Source organism: Mustela putorius, unplaced genomic scaffold (genome assembly GCF_011764305.1).
Source record: "Mustela putorius furo isolate JIRA1106 unplaced genomic scaffold, ASM1176430v1.1 tig00003903_pilon_pilon_pilon, whole genome shotgun sequence".
In the NCBI taxonomy this organism is placed as follows: Eukaryota; Metazoa; Chordata; class Mammalia; order Carnivora; family Mustelidae; genus Mustela; species Mustela putorius.
Window position 1 is genome coordinate 4,983,449 of NW_025422051.1, and position 20,845 is coordinate 5,004,293.

Consider the following 20,845-nt stretch of genomic DNA (forward strand, 5'->3'; position numbering starts at 1 on the left):
ATTACAAAGCTGCATTAATCAAAACAATATGTTATGGGCATAAAAGCAGACACACACACACACACACACACACACACACAAAACAGACACACAGATCAATAGAACAGAATAGAGAGCCCAGAAATAAACCTTCACATATTTTGGTCAACTTATATTTGACAAGGGAGCAAAAAATGGGCAAAAGACTGTCTCCTCAATAAATGGTGTTGGGAAACTGGATAACCACATGCATAAAAATAAAATTGGACTTTTTCACACCACTTACAAAGAAATTATCTCAAAATAGATTAAAGATTTAAACATAAGGCCTGATACCATAAACATCCTAGAAAAAAACACAGGAACAAGCTCCATGACATTGGTCTTGGCAATGATTTTTTGGCATGACACCAAAAACACAGCAACAAAAAGCAAAAAATCAACGAGTGGGTTTACATCAGACTAAAAATTTACTGCAGAGCAAAAGTAACAGTCAACAAAATGAAAAGGCAGCCTATGGAGTGGGATAAAATATATACAAACCATATATGAGATAAGGAGTTAATACTAAGAAACTGCAAAGAACTCATACAACTCAATAACAACACTAACAAAAACCGTTCTAAAATTGGACAGAGGAATGAATAAAAAGTGTCATCTATGTATAGTGGAATATTAGTCAGCCATCAAGAAGAATGAAATCTTGTCATTTGCAATGATATGGATGGAACTAGAGGGTTTTATGCTAAGCGAAATAAGTCAGTCAGAGAAAGATAAATACTATATAATTTTACTCATCTGTGGAACTTTAAAAAAATATTTCATTTATTCATGAGAGACAGAGAGAGAGAGAGGGGGGGGGGCAAAGGCAGAAGGAGAAGCAGGCTCCCTAGGAACCTGATGTGGGACTGCATCCCAGGGCCCTGGGATCACAACCAAACCAAAGGCAGACGTTTAACTGACTAGCCACTCAGGTGCCCTCATATGTAGAATTTAACAAACAGATGAACATTGGGTAAGGGAAGGAAAAATAAAATAAGATAAAAACAGAGAGGGAGATAAACTATAAGAGACTCTTAACTATAAGAAACAAACTGAGAGTTGCTGGAGGGGAGGTGGGAGGGGGATGGGATAACTGGGAGATGGACATTAAGGAGGGCAAGGGATGGAATGAGCATGGGCTGTTATATGCAACTGATGAATCACAAAATTCTATCCCTGAAACTAATAATACACTATATATTAACCAAAGTGAAATTTTTAAAGATTTTATTTATTTCTTTATTTGAGAGGGAATACAAGCAGGGGGAGTGGGAGAAGCAGACTTCCTGCTGAGCAGAGAACCTGATGTGGGGCTTGATCCCAGGACCCTGATATTGCGACCTGAGCTGAAGGCAGATGCTTAATGACTGAGCCACCCAGGCGCCCCAAAAAGTGAATTTTTTAAAACAATTTTTTAAATGGGCAGAGGAACTAAATAGGCATTTTTCCAAAGAAGACATCCTAAATGGCCAATAGATACATGAAGGGGGCGGAGTCAAGATGGCGGAGAGGTAGCAGGCTGAGACTACTTCAGCTAGCCGGAGATCAGCTAGATAGCTTATCTAAAGATTGCAAACACCTGAAAATCCATCGGCAGATCGAAGACAAGAAGAACAGCAATTCTGGAAACAGAAAAACAACCACTTTCTGAAAGGTAGGACCGGTGGAGAAGTGAATCCAAAGCGACGGGAAGATAGACCCCAGGGGGAGGGGCCGGCTCCCGGCAAGCGGCGGAGCAACCGCGCACAAAATCAGGACTTTTACAAGTCTGTTCCGCTGAGGGACATCGCTCCAGAGGCTAAACCGAAGCAAAGCCCACGCGGGGTCAGCGTGGCCTCAGGTCCCGCAGGGTCACCGAAGGATCGGGGGTGTCTGAGTGTCGCAGAGCTTGCGGGTATTGGAATGGGAAAGCCGGCTACAGAGACAGAGCCGACAGAGAGCTCACAGCTCGGTGTAACCTTGAACCGGTAGCAGGCTCGGTGAGCTCGGAGCGCGGCTGGAGGTCAGGCAGACAGGAGTAACTGGGCGCTGTTCTCTGAGGGCACACTGAGGAGTGGGGCCCTGGGCTCTCGGCTCCTCCGGGCCGGAGACCAGGAGGCCGCCATTTGTATTCCCGTCCTCCGGAACTCTACAGAAAGCGCTCAGGGAACAGAAGCTCCTGAAAGCAAACCCGAGCGGATTACTCAGCCCGGCCCCTGGTAGGGCGGTGCAATTCCGCCTGGGGCAAAGACACTTGAGAATCACTACAACAGGCCCCTCCCCCAGAAGATCAACAAGAAATCCAGCCGAGACCAAGTTCACCTACTAAGGAGTGCGGTTTCAATACCAAGGAGAGCAGCAGAATTCCAGAGGAGGAGAAAGCCAAGCACGGAACTCATGGCTTTTTCCCTGTGATTTTTTTTAGTCTTGCAGTTAATTTGATTTTTTTCTGTTTCATTTTTTTGTTTTTTTTTTTCTCGCCTTCTGGTAAATTTTTTTTTAACGTTTACCTTTTTCTTTTTTAACGTTTTTTAACTAGTTTATCCAATATATATATTTTTTCTTTTTTATATTTTTCTTATTTGTTTTCTTTTTTTAATTCTTTTTTTTCTTTCTTCCTTTTTGAACCTCTTTTTATCCCCTTTCTCCCCACTCACGATTTGGGATCTCTTCTAATTTGGTTAAAGCATATTTTCCTGGGGTTGTTGCCACCCTTTTAGTATTTTACTTGCTCCTTCATATACTCTTATCTGGACAAAAGGACAAGACGGAAAAATTCAACACAAAAAAAAGAACAAGAGGCAGTACCAAAGGCTAGGGACCTAATCAATACAGACATTGGTAATATGTCAGATCTAGAGTTCAGAATGAAAATTCTCAGGTTCTAGCCGGGCTCGAAAAAGACATGGAAGATATGAGAGAAACCCTCTCAAGAGATATAAAAGCCCTTTCTGGAGAAATAAAAAAACTAAAATCTAACCAAGTTGAAATCAAAAAAGCTATTAATAAGGTGCAATCAAAAATGGAGGCTCTCACTGCTAGGATAAATGAGGCAGAAGAAAGAATTAGTGATATAGAAGACCAAATGACAGAGAATAAAGAAGCTGAGCAAAAGAGGGACAAACAGCTACTGGACCACGAGGGGAGAATTCGAGAGATAAGTGACACCATAAGATGAAACAACATTAGAATAATTGGGATTCCAGAAGAAGAAGAAAGAGAGAGGGGAGCAGAAGGTATACTGGAGAGAATTATTGGGGAGAATTTCCCCAATATGGCGAAGGGAACGAGCATCAAAATTCAGGAGGTTCAGAGAACGCCCCTCAAAATCAATAAGAATAGGCCCACACCCCGTCGTCTAATAGTAAAATTTACAAGTCTCAGTGACAAAGAGAAAATCCTGAAAGCAGCCCGGGAAAAGAAGTCTGTAACATAAAATGGTAAAAATATTAGATTGGCAGCTGACTTATCCACAGAGACCTGGCAGGCCAGAAAGAACTGGCATGATATTTTCAGAGCACTAAACGAGAAAAACATGCAGCCAAGAATACTATATCCAGCTAGGCTATCATTGAAAATAGAAGGAGAGATTAAAAGCTTCCAGGACAAACAAAAACTGAAAGAATTTGCAAACACCAAACCAGCTCTATAGGAAATATTGAAAGGGGACTTCTAAGCAAAGAGAGAGCCTACAAGTGGTAGATCAGAAAGGAACAGAGACCATATACAGTAACAGTCACCTTACAGGCAATACAATGGCACTAAATTCATATCTCTCAATAGTTACCCTGAATGTTAATGGGCTAAATGCCCCTGTCAAAAGACACAGGGTATCAGAATGGATAAAAAAACAAAACCCATCTATATGTTGCCTCCAAGAAACTCATTTTAAGCCCAAAGACACCTCCAGATTTAAAGTGAGTGGGTGGAAAAGAATTTACCATGCTAATGGACATCAGAAGAAAGCAGGAGTGGCAATCCTTATATCAGATCAATTAGATTTTAAGCCAAAGACTATAATAAGAGATGAGGAAGGACACTATATCATACTCAAAGGGTCTGTCCAACAAGAAGATTTAACAATTTTAAATATCTATGCCCCCAACGTGGGAGCAGCCAACTATATAAACCAATTAATAACAAAATCAAAGAAACACATCAACAATAATACAATAATAGTAGGGGACTTTAACACTCCCCTCACTGAAATGGACAGATCATCCAAGCAAAAGATGAGCAAGGAAATAAAGGCCTTAAACGACACACTGGACCAGATGGACATCACAGATATATTAAGAATATTTCATCCCCAAGCAACAGAATACACATTCTTCTTTAGTGCACATGGAACATTCTCCAGAATAGATCACATCCTCGGTCCTAAATCAGGACTCAACCGGTATCAAAAGATTGGGATCATTCCCTGCATATTTTCAGGCCACAATGCTCTAAAGCTAGAACTCAACCACAAAAGGAAGTTTGGAAAGAACCCAAATACATGGAGACTAAACAGCATCCTTCTAAAGAATGAATGGGTCAACTGGGAAATTAAAGAAGAATTGAAAAAAGTCATGGAAACAAATGATAATGAAAATACAACGGTTCAAAATCTGTGGGACACAACAAAGGCAGTCCTAAGAGGAAAATATATAGTGGTACAAGCCTTTTTCAAGAAACAAGAAAGGTCTCAGGTACACAATCTAACTCTACACCTAAAGGAGCTGGAGAAAGAACAAGAAAGAAACCCTACGCCCAGCAGGAAAAGAGAAATCATAAAGATCAGAGCAGAAATCAATGAAATAGAAACCAAAAAGACAATAGAGCAAATCAACGGAACTAGGAGCTGGTTCTTTGAAAGAATTAATAAAATTGATAAACCCCTGGCCCGACTTATCAAAAAGAAAAGAGAAAGGACCCAAATAAATAAAATCATGAATGAAAGAGGAGAGATCACAACTAACACCAAAGAAATACAAACTATTATAAGAACATACTATGAGCAACTCTACGCCAACAAATTTGACAATCTGGAAGAAATGGATGCATTCCTAGAAACATATAAACTACCACAACTGAACCAGGAAGAACTAGAAAGCCTGAACAGACCCATAACCAATAAGGAGATTGAAACAGTCATCAAAAATCTCCAAACAAACAAAAGCCCAGGGCCAGACGGCTTCCCGGGGGAATTCTCCCAAACATTTAAAGAAGAACTAATTCCTATTGTCCTGAAATTGTTCCAAAAAATAGAAATGGAAGGAAAACTTCCAAACTCATTTTATGAGGCCAGCATCACCTTGATCCCCAAACCAGACAAGGATCCCATCAAAAAAGAGAGCTATAGACCAATATCCTTGATGAACACAGATGCGAAAATACTCAACAAAATACTAGCCAATAGTATCAACAGTACATTAAAAGGATTATTCACCACGACCAAGTGGGATTTATTCCAGGGCTGCAAGGTTGGTTCAACATCCGCAAATCAATGTGATACAACACATCAATAAAAGAAAGAACAAGAACCATATGATACTCTCCATAGATGCTGAAAAAGCATTTGACAAAGTACAGCATCCCTTCCTGATCAAAACTCTTCAAAGTGTAGGGATAGAGGGCACATACCTCAATATCATCAAAGCCATCTATGAAAAACCCATCGCAAATATCATTCGCAATGGAGAAAAACTGAAAGCTTTTCCGCTAAGGTCAGGAACACGGCAGGGATGTCCATTATCACCACTGCTATTGAACATAGTACTAGAGGTCCTAGCCTCAGCAATCAGACAACAAAAGGAAATTAAAGGCATCCAAATCGGCAAAGAAGAAGTCAAATTATCACTCTTCTCAGATGATATGATACTATATGTGGAAAACCCAAAAGACTCCACTCCAAAGCTGCTAGAACTTATACAGGAATTCAGTAAAGTGTCAGGATATAAAATCAATGCACAGAAATCAGTTGCATTTCTCTACACCAACAGCAAGACAGAAGAAAGAGAAATTAAGGAGTCAATCCCATTTACAATTGCACCAAAAACCATAAGATACCTAAGAATAAACCTAACCAAAGAGGCACAGAATCTATACTCAGAAAACTATAAAGTACTCATGAAAGAAATTGAGGAAGACACAAAGAAATGGAAAAATGTTCCATGCTCCTGGATTGGAAGAATAAATATTGTGAAAATGTCTATGCTACCTAAAGCAATCTACACATTTAATGCAATTCCTATCAAAGTACTATCCATCTTTTTCAAAGAAATGGAACAAATAATTCTAAAATTTATATGGAACCAGAAAAGACCTCGAATAGCCAAAGGGATATTGAAAAAGAAAGCCAACGTTGGTGGCATCACAATTCCGGACTTCAAGCTCTATTACAAAGCTGTCATCATCAAGACAGCATGGTACTGGCACAAAAACAGACACATAGATCAATGGAACAGAATAGAGAGCCCAGAAATAGACCCTCAACTCTACAGTCAACTAATCTTCGACAAAGCAGGAAAGAATGTCCAATGGAAAAAAAGACAGCCTCTTCAATAAATGGTGCTGGGAAAATTGGACAGCCACATGCAGAAAAATGAAATTGGACCATTTCCTTATGCCACACACAAAAATAGACTCAAAATGGATGAAGGACCTCAATGTGAGAAAGAAGGTGTGAGGTAATATCTCATTGTGGTTTTGACTTGCACTTCCCTGATTATAATGATGTTGAGCATCTTTTTTTTTTTAATTTTTTATTTTTTATAAACATATATTTTTATCCCCAGGGGTCCATCAAAATCCTTGAGGAGAACACAGGCAGCAACCTCTTCGACCTCAGCCTTGTCTTCCTAGGAACAATGCAAAAGGCAAGGGAAGCAAGGGCAAAAATGAACTATTGGGATTTCATCAAGATCAAAAGCTTTTGCACAGCAAAGGAAACAGTTAACAAAATCAAAAGACAACTGACAGAATGGGAGAAGATATTTGCAAACGACATATCAGATAAAGGACTAGTGTCCAGAATCTATAAATAACTTAGCAAACTCAACACCCAAAGAACAAATAATCCAATTAAGAAATGGGCAGAGGACATGAGCAGACATTTCTGCAAAGAAGACATCCAGATGGCCAACAGACCCATGAAAAAGTGCTCCATATCACTCGGCATCAGGGAAATACAAATCAAAACCACAATGAGATATCACCTCACACCAATCAGAATGGCTAAAATCAACAAGTCAGGAAATGACAGATGCTGGCGAGGATGCGGAGAAAGGGGAACCCTCCTACACTGTTGGTGGGAATGCAAGCTGGTGCAGCCACTCTGGAAAACAGCATGGAGGTTCCTCAAAATGTTGAAAATAGAACTGCCCTATGACCCAGCAATTGCACTATTGGGTATTTACCCTAAAGATACAAACGTAGTGACCCAAAGGAGCACGTGCACCCGAATGTTTATAGCAGCAATGTCCACAATAGCCAAACTATGGAAAGAACCTAGATGTCCATCAACAGATGAATGGATCAAGAAGATGTGGTATATATACACAATGGAATACTATGCAGCCATCAAAAGAAATGAAATCTTGCCATTTGCGACAACATGGATGGAACTAGAGCGTATCATGCCTAGTGAAATAAGTCAAGCAGAAAAAGACAACTATCATATGATCTCCCTGATATGAGGAAGTGGTGATGCAACATGGGGGCTTAAGTGGGTAGAAGACGAATCAATGAAACTAGATGGGATTGGGAGGGAGACAAACCATAAGTGACTCTTAATCTCACAAAACAAACTGAGGGTTGCTGGGGGGAGGGGGTTTGGGATAAGGGGGTGGGATTATGGACATTGGGGAGGGTATGTGCTTTGGTGAGTGCTGTGAAGTGTGTAAACCTGTTGATTCTCAGACCTGTACCCCTGGGGATAAAAATATATGTTTATAAAAAATAAAAAATTTAAAAAAAAAGATGCTCAACATCATTATAATCAGGGAAGTGGAAGTCAAAACCACAATGAGATATTACTTCACACCTGTTAGAAGGGCTGTCTTCTAGACTAAACTAAACTAAAATTAAAAAAAAAAAAGAAATTTAAAAAATAAAAATGCAAAAGAAAAACACCGGTGTATGTATCAAAAAGTTCAGGTTAGAAGGTTATTATGAAATTTGATGTACTGGATAGCTCAATGTGATGGTAAATAGGTTAAAAAATTATCTATATAAAAAAATGAGCCAGAATAGTGGGAACAAATTAAAAATAAAAGTTGTCCTATGACGTAGTGGTGGTTGTTCTCTTGTAGTCTTTTTTTTTTTTTCTTTCCTGGTTGGTTTTCTGGGGGAGGGGCCTACCATGTGGGTTTTCAGTCAGTGATGTTCCCTGAGTTAAGTCCTCCCGCCCCACCTCAAGAGGGTGGGCTCTGAGGAAACCGTTTTTTTCCGGAGGTTTGTATGTTTATTCACTTTTTTTTTTCCTCTTGCCTTGACTGCTTTTGATGGTTTTTGTAGGTTTAGAGGAAAGCAAACTGCACCCTGACCTTCCTCTCAGAGAGAAGCCTCAGTCTGCTCTTCTGTGGGTGTTGTAAGCTCATATAAATTCCCCCTTGGCCACTGGCAAAGCAGGTTCCGAGTCTTGGTCACTGGGGACGCAGGATCTTCTGCTTGTACCCAAAACCATGGCAGCGGCAGCTGTCTGGGCAGCTCCATACCACCAGAGAGGTTCCAAGCAGCGATCTCACAGAGATTTTCCCACTGGCCTGGGCTGGGAGTGCCTGGTCTTTCTGGGTCTAAGAGCGCCCGGCTTGCACGCACCTCTCTGAGGGGAGGCTGTGGGTCGCGTGTGCGTCTCAGGCTCCGAGAGTGGGCTGCAGGTCTGAAAGCACCAGGAAAAAATATACAGTGGAAAAAAGACAGTCTGTTCCATAAATGGTGCTGGGAAAACTGGACAGCTATCTGTAGAAGAATGAAACTCGACCATTCTCTTACACCGTACACAAAGATAAACTCAAAACATGGACGGGACTGGAAGAGATTATGCTGAGTGAAATAAGTCAAGCAGAGAGAGTCAATTATCATATGGTTTCACTTATTTGTGGAGCATAACAAATAGCATGGAGGACAAGGGGAGTTAGAGAGGAGAAGGGAGTTGGGGGAAATTGGAAGGGGAGGTGAACCATGAGAGACTGTGGACTCTGAAAAACAATCTGAAGGGTTTGTAGCGGTAGGGGGTGGGAGGTTGAGGGAACCAGGTGGTGGGTATTAGAGAGGGCACGGATTGCATGGAACACTGGGTGTGGTGCAAAAACAATGAATACTGTTATCCTGAAAATAAATAAATAAATAGATAGATAAATGAATAAATAAATAAATAAATAAAAAGAAGGGTTGTCATCAAGTTGACAAGACATAAGCAGTGTTGGCAAGGAAAAAAGGGAACCCTTGTGCACTGTTGGTGGAAATGAAATTTGGTGCATCCGCTATGGAAAACATCATACAGGGTCCTCAAAAAATTAAAAATAGAACTACCATGTGATCCAGCAAATCTACTTCTGTATATATCCAAAGGAAATAAAACCAGAATTTTGAAAATATATCTACATGTTTATTGCAGCATTATTCATAATAACTAAGATATGGAATCAACCTAAGTGTCCACTAGTGAATGGATAAAAAGATGTGATCTTTATGTATCTATATCCACACAATGGAATATTATTAGCCATGAGAAAGTAGGAAATCCTGCCATATGCCACAACATGGATGAATCTTGAGGGCATCATGCAAAGTGAGATAAGTCAAGCAGAGAATGACAAAAACTTCATAATACCACTTATATGTGGAATCCAAAAAAGCTGAACTCATAAGTACAGAGAGTAGAATGGTCATAATCAGGGGCTAGGGGAAGGGGAATTGGGGAGTTGTTTAAGGGTACAAACTTGTATCTAGTAGATATATATGTTCTGGAGATCTAATGCACTGTATAGTGATTATAGTCAGCAAATACTATATTATGAACTTCAAAGTCACTAAGAAACTAAATCTTAATTGTTCCCACCACAAAAAGGATGTGATAATTATGTGATGGGATAATGCTATGATAGTATTCATACTGTAATATATAAATGTATCAGATCAACACATTGTGTACCTTAAAATTACAGTGTTACATGTGAATTACATCTCAATTTAAAAATTAAAAATGTAAATAATGTTCACCAAAAGTAAATAAATAAAAAATAAATAAAAATAAATAAAATTTGATTTGATTATGTGTTTTTTGGGTGCTGAGTTTGAGAAGTTCTTTATACATCTTGGATACCAGCCCTTTATCTGTAGTGTCATTTGCAAATATCTTCTCCCATTCCATGGGTTGCCTCTTTGTTTTATTGACTGTTTCCTTTGCTGTGCAGAATCTTTTCATCTTAATGAAGTCCCAAACATTCATTTTCGCTTTTATTTCCTGACTTTGGAGACGTGTCTTAAAAGAAGTTGCGGTGGACAATGTCAAAGAGGTTACTGTTTATGTTCTCCTCTAGGATTTTGATGGATTCCTTCATTTTGAGTTTGTCTTTGTGTATGGTGTAAGAGAATGGTCAAGTTTCATTCTTCTGTACATAGCTGTCCAATTTTCCCAGCACCATTTATTGAAGAGACTGTCTTTTTTCCACTGGATATTTTTTCCTGCTTTGTCAAATATTATTTAACCATAAGTCTGAGGGTCCATATGTGGGCTCTCTACTCTGTTCCACTGGTCTATGTGTCTGTTTTTGTGCCAGTAACATGCTGTCTTGATGATCACAACTTTGTAATATAGCTTGAAATCATGCAACATGATGTCCCCAGCTTTGTTTTTTTTTTTTGTTTTGTTTTGTTTTTTTGTTTTTGTCTTTTCAACACTTCCTTAGTGATTTGGGGTCTTTTCTGGTTCCATAAAAATTTTAGGGTTGTATGTTCCAGCACTTTGAAAAATGCCATTGGTATTTTGATTGGGATGGCATTGAAAGTACAGATTGCTCTGGGTAGCACAGACATTTTAACAATGTTTGTTCTTCTGATCCATGAGCATGGAATGCTTTTCTATCTTTTTGTGTCTTCTTTGATTTCTTTCTTGAGTGTTCTATAGTTACTAGAGTATAGATCCTTCACCTCTTTGGTTATGTTTATTCCAAGGTATCTAATGGGTTTTGATGCTACTATAAATGGAATCGATTCTCTAATTACTCTTTCTACAGTTGCATTTTTAGTCTCTAAGAAAGCAACTGATTCCTGTGCATTGATTTTGTATCCTGACACATTACTGAATTGTTGTATGAGATCTAGTAATTTGGGGGAGGAGTCTTTTGGGTTTTCCACATAAAGTATCATGTCATCTGCAAAGAGAGTTTGACTACTTCTTTGCCAATCTGAATACATTTTATTTCTTTTTGTTATCTCATTGTTGTTGATAGGTCTTCTAGTGCTATGTGAACAAGAGTGGTGAGAGTGGGCATCCTTGTCGTGTTCCTGATCTTAAAGGAAAGGCTCTCAGCTTTTCCCCATTGAGATTGATATTCGCTGTCGGTTTTTCTTCAATGGATTTTGTGAAATTGAGGAATGTTCCCTCCATCCCTATACTCTGAAGCATTTTAATCAGGAAGGGACACTGTATATTGTCAAATGCTATTTCTACATCAATTGAGAGGACCACGTGGTTCTTCTCTCTCCTCTTGTTAATGTGTTCTAACACATTGGTGAATGTTGAACCACCCTTGCATCCCTGGGATAAATCTCACCTGGTTGTGGTGGATTATCCTTTTAATGTACTGTTGGATCCTATTAGCTAAGATCTTGTTGAAAATTTTGGCATCCATATTCATCAGGGATATTGGTCTGAAATTCTCCTTTTTGATGGGGTCTTTGCCTGGGGGTTTTCCTTCTGTTTGTATTTTTTGAAACAGCTTCAGGAGAATGGGTATTATTTCTTTTTGAATGTTTGGAAGAATTGCCCCAGGGAATCCATCAGGTCCTGGACTCTTGTTTTTTGGGAGGTTTTTGATCACTGTTTCAATCTTGTTACTGGTTACTGGTCTATTCAGGTTGTCAATTTCTTCCTGTTTCAGTATTGGTAGTTTATACATTTCCAGGAATACATCCATTTCTTCTAGATTGCTTAATTTGTTGGCATATAGCTGTTGATAATAATTTCTGATAATTGTTTCTATTTCCTTGGTGTTAGTCATGATCTCTCCCCTTTCATTCATAATTGTATTAATTTGGGTTCTTTCTCTTTTCTTTTGGATAAGTCTGGCCAGTGGTTTATTGAGTCAAGAAATGGACAGAAGACTTGAACAGACACTTCTTCGAAGAAAACATACAAATGGCTAAAGACACCTGAAAAAATGTTCATCATCATTAGCCATCAGGGAAATTCAAATCAAAACCCCATTGAGATACCACCTTACACCAGCTAAAATGGTAAAAATTGACAAAGCAAGAGACAACAAATGTCAGAGGGGATGTGGAGAAATGGGAACCCTCTTACACTATTGGTGGGAATTCAAGCTGGTACAGCCACTCTGGAAAATAGTATGGAGGCTCCTCAAGAAGTTAAAAATAGAGCAACCTTATGGCCCAGCAATTGCACTATTGGGTATTTACCCCAAAGATACAGATGTAGTGAAAAGAAGGGCCACATGCACCCCAATGTTCATAGCAGCAATGGCCACAATCGCCAAACTGTGGAAAGAGCCGAGATGCCCTTCAACAGATGAATGAATAAAGAAGATGTGATCCACATATATAATGAAATATTACTCAGCCATCAGAAAGGATGAATACCCAACATTTGCATCAACATGGATGGGACTGGAGGAAAGAGTGAAATAAGTCAAGCAGAGAAAGTCAATGATCATATGGTTTCACTTATTTGTGGAACATAAGGAATAGCATGGAGAATATTAGGAGAAGGAAAGGAAAAATGAAAGAGGGAAAATCAGAGGGGGAGATGAACCAAGAGAAACCATGGATTTTGAGAAATAAACTGAGGGTTTTAGAGGAGAGGGGTGGGGGGATGGGCTAGCCTGGTGATGGGTATTAAGGAGGGCATGTATTACATGGAGCACTGGGTGTTACACCCAAACAATGAATCATGGAACACAACATCAAAAACTAATGATGTACTGTATGGTGACTAACATAACATAATAAAAAATAAAATAAAATTTTAATGGTAAAAAAATAAAAATAAAAATAGGAGTAATAGCAGCCAACATTTACTAACAGATTGCTATGAGCAGGGTACTCTCCCAAGTGCTTTTCATGTATAAGTAACATTTACAACAATAACTTAATGAAGTAGTTAAGATTCTTCTCACTGTTTTACAAATGAGGGAACAGACTTAGCAAGATCAATGACTTCCCCAGGGCCTCAATAGCTGATAAGTAAAGGATAAAGGGCCTAGTGTTTTCTGCCTTAAACTCTGCACAAAACTGCAGAAAAATACAGTATGCTCAGACAGAGAAAGACAAATACCATATGATCTCTTTTATATGTGGTATCTACAAAAAGTGAACTCATGGATACAGAGAACAGATTGTTGGCTGTTATAGGCAGGAGCAAGGGATGGTGGAGATGGGTGAACAGAGTCAAAAGGTACAAACTTCCATAAGGTAAATAATATACAGCATGTAATATACAACATGATGACTATAGTTAACAATACTGTATTGTATATTTGAAAGTTGCTAGGAGAGTAGATCTTAAAAGTTCTCACTACACACAAAAAGTTAAAAACATGTAAGATGATTAATATCTTAACTAGCTTATGGTGATCATATAACAACACATAAATACATCAAATCATTACACTGTATACCTTAAACTTACACAATGTTATATGTCAATTATATTTCAATCACACTGAAAATAAATAAATACCCTCTGAAGCTAAAAGAATGTAGCATTTAGCAATATGTACAAGATATGTAAAATACAACAATTAAGCATAACAGCAATAAACACTGAATCTCATAAAACCAAATCACATGTAGAAAATCACATGTAGAAACTACTAGAAATTCTGAAACTGAAAAAAAATACGTGAGAGACAAATGGGAAATTTCTAAGAACTCAGAGGGAATATTCAAACTTTCAATTCAAATCTGAAGTTAGGTCTTTTCTTCCTTTAGTTGTGTCCCATTAAGGAAACTGCATACTTCTTGTTTTGGCAAGGCTTATGGGCCAAGGAAAACAGAAGGTAACAAGTACTTCCTGAGAGCTTCTTGCATGCCAAGAAGGTTGCACACACTCCCTCTGGTAGACCTCATAAATAAGAGTTGAAATGTTATTGTCTGGTTTATAGGGGAAGTCACAGAAGCTAAGAGAGGTAGCTGGGTCCTGGCACCAGTGGTAGATAGGAAGACAGGCTTTCCTTCACTTCTATCTAGTTCCAGAGCCCATAGGAACTGTGTTCTACTCTCAGCCAAAGAAGGCATTTTTGAGGACCACAACCCAAGCACCAGAAAGGCCATATCTGTAGTTTCTTCCATGAGAAAAACCTTTATTTAAACACATATTCATTACCAATTTTCCACTCTTCATCCTGTCTTTCAAGGGTTCCCACAATCTCCTTCTCATCTCCTCTCATTTTCTGTGCCCCATGTATCCATATTGTTTTCCTGAGGTAGTAACTGCCAATTTCCTCTTAGAGAAGGACCTGTGTCTTAGTCTTCAATGTGGGAGCATGATGTAAGGGCAAAGCAGAAAATCTCAGTAATCATGATGTGGGAGGTGCGGAAAGGAGATGGGTGGAAATGCAGTGCTTTCTGAAGTACTCCTCCTAAGGCCAGGTGCAGATGACAGAAACTGTTGCAGCAGCTGAGACTGCTCAGTGAAAATAAGAAAGGGATTTAGAAAATCCTGTCTTCAACTAACTTTTTCCCCACAGATGTTTTCTTAAATGTATCCCTTTATATAGCGATAAGGGAAAACGCACTGTTTCTGTTTATCTAAATGCCATTGAAACACTAGGAAACTCATAGCCAGGGCTTCCATACAGGGTTCCCAAGGCACATGCTACCCACCCCAGGTGGGCATCCGTGTGTGTTGTCCTACCAGATGATACCAATTATGGGCATCTGACCAGGAAATTCTTTTCAGGAATGGTGCCTAAAGTCTTTGATGCTAAAAGGAGGGGTGGAATAAGCTTATCTTTCACTGGGTTCTGTGCAAAGCCATGCTGAGATTTGAATGACTCTCTAGAGATGGGACAGGGACAAACCAAGAGTCCTTGAGCCTCATGGGTGTGTGTGTGTGTGTGTGTGTGTGCTGAAATAGGAAAATCTTGCTTCCTATTTCTACTCCAGCTATGTAAAGAGGATATCTAGAGCCTAAGTCAGTGGCATAGAGCAGTGCCAAATTTATCAAACACATCTCTTTAGGCCAAGTTTAGAGGGAGACGAGAGGAAAGAAAGCAGGGTTTCTTGAAAATGGTCAGGACTGCCTTGTGCAAATTATTTAATAGCAAGGGAGGCTAGCACCTGAGAATAAGTCAGCAGAGCTCTCCACCAAGCAATGAAGGACTCTTGCCCTGTGACAGACAGGTAAGGGAACCTGCTAGAATGAATATGCTTTGCAGAAGTGTTGCCACAGGTCCAGTGCCAGAGCACCACATTGACCGAGCAGCTGTCAGTCCTGCTCCACCTGCACCTGGGAGTCCAATAACCATAACATGAGATGCACCATGGAATCAGAGTGACACCCCCCAATACAGAGGCCTACCCCTCACTTATGGCCAAGTAGGAACCCTGTTGCTATTTGCACCACCTTGATATAGCCTAGGTCTGCTGAAATCAGGGAGAGCAAAGAATTGTAAGAATTTAAACTCTTAGGAACAAATTAGTGTCTTAGCTATGTCAGGGTGGTCATAGGCCTCTCTCTATCCCATTCCATAAGGGATAGCAAGAATGTTTTCCCAGAGTTCTGGCAGAGATGAGGCACTTCTCCTTTGAAACCACTTGGACAAATGGCTAATAAGCCACATTACATCTGAGTGAAAGCATTGGTGTGGTACAGCTGGAATATTATCCCATGATAATTTGGACCATGTCCCTTCACTTGCCATCAAAGATAGCTGGCTTTGGAGACAAAGCAACAGGAAAAGGAGAAGATGATGGTATGGGGGCATGAGGGAAGTTCTAAGAACAAATGCTACAAGGACAAATGTTACAAGTAGCCACAGAGGAAAAAAAAAAAAACCAACAAGGATAAATAGGCAGACAACTCAAAGTAGAAAAAAAGAAAGCCCACAACTTCACTTGGGGAAAAGCAGCCACCTATCATCTCTAGTCCTTAAAGCCATATGCATTAAACCTCTCCATTTTGTGCGTGATAGTGGAGGGAATGACAAACAACCCGTAGTAACTCAAAGAATTCTAAAGGAAGAAGCATGCAATCTGAAGATACAGTAACTAATCTTAGTCTATATGTAAACTCATTTACTTAAATATTTTAAAGTTCACATCTTGAGTTCCAGAGCCTGAAACAGGAAGTATGGTGCAAGTGATTTATTGCAGAGGTAGGGGGTGTTCTTAGGAGAAAGGGACTGAGGGAAGCAGAATTGAGTGGGGAAGTGGGGGAGCTGTTAAGCAAGGATGTGACTGGAGGCTAGCTTAAACGTCGTTGCATGGTGAAGCTCTGGAACAATGTTTTCAGAAGTATATCATTTCAGAATAACAGGCTTAAGTGAGATAGAAAATCTCCTCAGATGACAAGATGCCTCCCTGAGCTGACAACACACGGGGTACTAAAAGCAAATCTACAGGAAGATGCCCAGAACTCTGAGATTTTGATTAACAAAATTAATGCAATGTACTTGACGAAAAAATAGATCATCGATCAGGAAGAGAATCTTAGTTGTAGCAAGGTTGGCATAGCTAAAGAAATTGTGGTATCCAGAGATGGTCCTCATGGAAACAGGAAACCAAAAAAGAGGGTCAGGGTCAAAATTGGCAATACCCATTTAGCATGTCAAGAGAGAGAAGGTGCGTTGGCCCATGAACACAGACAACCAGACCTTGCAGCAGGTCTTGTCCCAGTGGTAGAGATGGCGGCATCTACCTATTGAAGCAGATGCTAGCAGTTATTAAAGTCATCTAGCTACCTCCCTTCTCTCTGTTTCCTTATTCATAGGCAGCCTTCTTTTCACACTTGGGCCTCCACTGGAGCTTCCCACCCAGAGAGAATTTACTAACCACTGAAAAAAGCAACCCTCAGGATTCTCATTGTAAATTACATATGGGCATTCTAATTTGTGTATCAGTTTCCTGTGACTTGGGTTAATGGTAGTTTCATGGAGTTTGTTCAACTCTAGATCCAGCCATATACTCCTCTTCTCTAAGGGTGTGATTATATAGGCTAAAGACATTCTAAATGGTGACATTTAGAAGTATGAGTTAATTTGCAATCTCTGGATTTTCAGGCAGAAGGTCTTGACTTCGAATGAGTTCTCTCAACTGAGAGAATAAGGCTCCAATAAGGCTCCATCCAAAGGCCATTCAGCTGACCCACCTAAGGTGACCTCTTTAACCACAACAGGAAGAGTAAAGAAAAGTTTATCTTTGTGATCATACCTGGAAAATGCTGCTTCAGTCTTTAGCATGTTTTTTTTTTTTTTTAATTTGCAGACAAACAATCATATCATGTTGCCTAGAAGATCAACACAACTGGACATATCTTACTCAGGCTTTATAAGAATAGGGCACATGGCCAAAATAAAAGCTTATTTCCTTGATTTTCTCAAGCAAGGCCATTGTGAGCCTTGCTGGAGTCAGCTTCCCCTTAAGCCTAACCCAACAGAATATCCATCTACATCCATATCTACTACACTGTAGGTGTAGGCTACCCAAAAACACGATCCATGTCTTCTGCACATTTATATCCCCCAGGGTGAGGGGGATGTTCAATTAATATGTGTTGAATGGATGAATGAATGAATGGATGAATGAATGAGTTTCATGGGTAAGACAAAATTTAGAAATCAGTGTCATCCGCCCCAAAAAGTAGAGACAAGCATGGCATATTTTGGAAAGTTTCCCATCCCTCAAATGATTCAAATACCAAAGTCCATGAGTTAAAAGGTTAAACCTTCAGTTATCCACCCTTCCCACCCAACAGTGTTAATGAATCATCTGTCTCTCTCACTCTTTCTCTTTCTCTCAATCTTCCTTTCCCTGGGGGCCAAAATCTGCAGTTATAATTTAGTCATGCAGTAAATTGATTATTCATGTCTTGGTTTGCTTGCAAAAGAGCTAGGATTGAAGCTAGAGAGAAAAAAAGAGTGAAAAAGCCATAATTTCTTAGAAATAGAAAATTCTCACTCTTTATATCCTACAGTGGCAATGGCATACTTGACCCAATTCAATACCACATATCTTTCACCTTTTTAGAAAAAAGACAAGCCACCCCCCCCAAAAAAGGGTTGTTTCCTCCTCCCCTTCCATTTATATATTCAGCTTCCTTTAAGGAGGAAGTGAAAATTAAATTCAAGAGAAAATTAAATTCAACTCCTATTCTAGAATAACCTACAGTTTAAACATAAACTAGAAAATATTAATTTTAAAGAAGGGCAAATTTTCTATTCAATCTTTCGAGAACACCATGGTTAAACCTCTAATCATGGTTTAAAACTTCATCCAAGGTTTATATATAAATATTCTTGCCTCCTTCTTGTGTTTGCCTTTTGTCTTTTGATTAATGATTTATAACAGAGACTCATAAGTTAGTTTAATAACATGTTCATTTATCTAAAGTTATAATATCCTTGAAGGAATTTTTTGAGGCTTATAAAACAGGTTCTGAGAGATTTTCAATGATTAAATGGAACGAATGGACCTCTAAAGACTGAAAATTCCAATTTTCAAATGGTTTTCCAAGAAACTGAAAACATTTCCATTACTAAAAGTGTAACAAAGCAAAGAATAGCCTATCTGTTTCTTTTGATGCTTCTTTGTGCAATGAGATCCATGTAGGAAATAACTTCATGTCATCTAATTCTCTAAAAGTAGCCTCTAATATGTCTAGTCTTAGAAGAGAACCAAATCCAACCTGCCAGCTCCAATAACCCTTCTTGATACTCTCAGTCAACAGGCTCTTCTGGGGCCAGTAGCTTTCAATCTTCGCTGCACATTTGAATCACTGAGAGTTCTAGTGGGGGTGCCCCATTGACCAAATCAGAATTTCCAAGAATGAAACCAAGACTTCAGTACTTTTTAAAGTTCTTTGAGCATTGTAATGTGCAGCCAAGGGAGAGAACCACTGCTCCAAGCCAATGTTTCTCAAATTGTTTTCCAATAGACCAGCAATATAAAAATAGCTGAGAGAACTTGTTCAAAGTGCATGTCTTTGACCTCCACTATAGACCCAGTAGATGGGTATTTTGGAAAACCTTCTAATATAACAAACTCTACACATGTGATTCTTATGCACATTGTATTAGATATTGCAGATTAGTTCTCTCAAATCCTTTCCAGTTCTCCTAGAGCAGTGGTTCTCAAAGTATGATCCCTAGTTAACACCACCACCACCACCTGGGAATTTGTTAGAAACACAAATTCTTTGGGCCCCACACCCCAAACCTACTGAAAGTTGGGCCCAAACAATTTATGTTTTAATATACTCCCAGGTGATTCTAATGCATGCTCAAGTTTGAGGACCAATGCCTTAATAACATGCTGGATGTTAGAAAGCTAAAGATTACCTTTCCCATACTTTCTTAGAGCTCAGATCTTCTTGTGACCTGGCTTATGCCAACTAGATGTACCTCTTTAGGGACCAAAGGGTACAGATAAGAGGGAGACCACACACCTCTAAGCAAGCTTAGGAGTGGAGGTGGTTGCTTTTTCTTTGAGAGTGGTAGTGGAAATTCCAGTGCTTAGTCCCTCCACTCATGGGTACTTATAATCAGGACACAGAGCTCTTCTTTGTTGACATGAGTCAGCTGAGGAAGTGTGCCCTTGAGCCAAGAGGGGCAATGGCTTCTGTATCCCCATGAGGCAGCTGAAGTACTGTAGTCCTAAAGTCAAGAGAGGGCAGAAGCTTCCTGAAGCCCCACCTCCAGATCATGCTCCAATAAAGGCAGAAATTCCTTCGGTCGGCCAGTTCTATGGTCTTCTAGGCATCATTCTTTTTTTTTTTTTAAGATTTTATCTATTTATTTGACAGAGAGAGATCACAAGTAGGCAGAGAGGCAGGCAGAGAGAGAGGAAGGGAAGCAGGCTCCCTGCCGAGCAGAGAGCACGATGCGGGGCTCGATCCCAGGACCCTGAGATCATGACCCGAGCCGAAGGCAGTGGCTTAACCCACTGAGCCACCCAGGCACTCCTAGGCATCATTCTTAAAGCCATAGTTCTCCTCCAGTTCTCATGTGGACTTCTCACATTATTGCTTACTTCATCAAAGCAACAAGGAGAATCTTCCTCCAATCTCCTACTACAGAATCACATAATATAATGTAGTCATGGAAGTAACATCCCATCACCTTTGTCATATTCTACTGGTCAGAAGCAAGTCACACGTTCCACCCACACTGAAGGGGAGGGGAGTAAGAGGAAGGTGTGGATACTAGGAAGCAGAAAATCAATGGGGGTCACCAGATGTCTGTCTACCACATTGCTTCTTTGTTTTTTTTACTTTTTAAATTAAATTTAATTTTTTCCGAGTTCCAAGATTAATTATTTATGCACCATACCCAGTGCTCCCTGCAATACATGCCCTCTTTAATACCCACCACCAGGCTCAACTATTCCCCCCATCCCCACCCCTCCAAAAGTCTGTTTGTTTCTCCGAGCCACAGTCTCTCATGCTTCATCTCCTCTTACA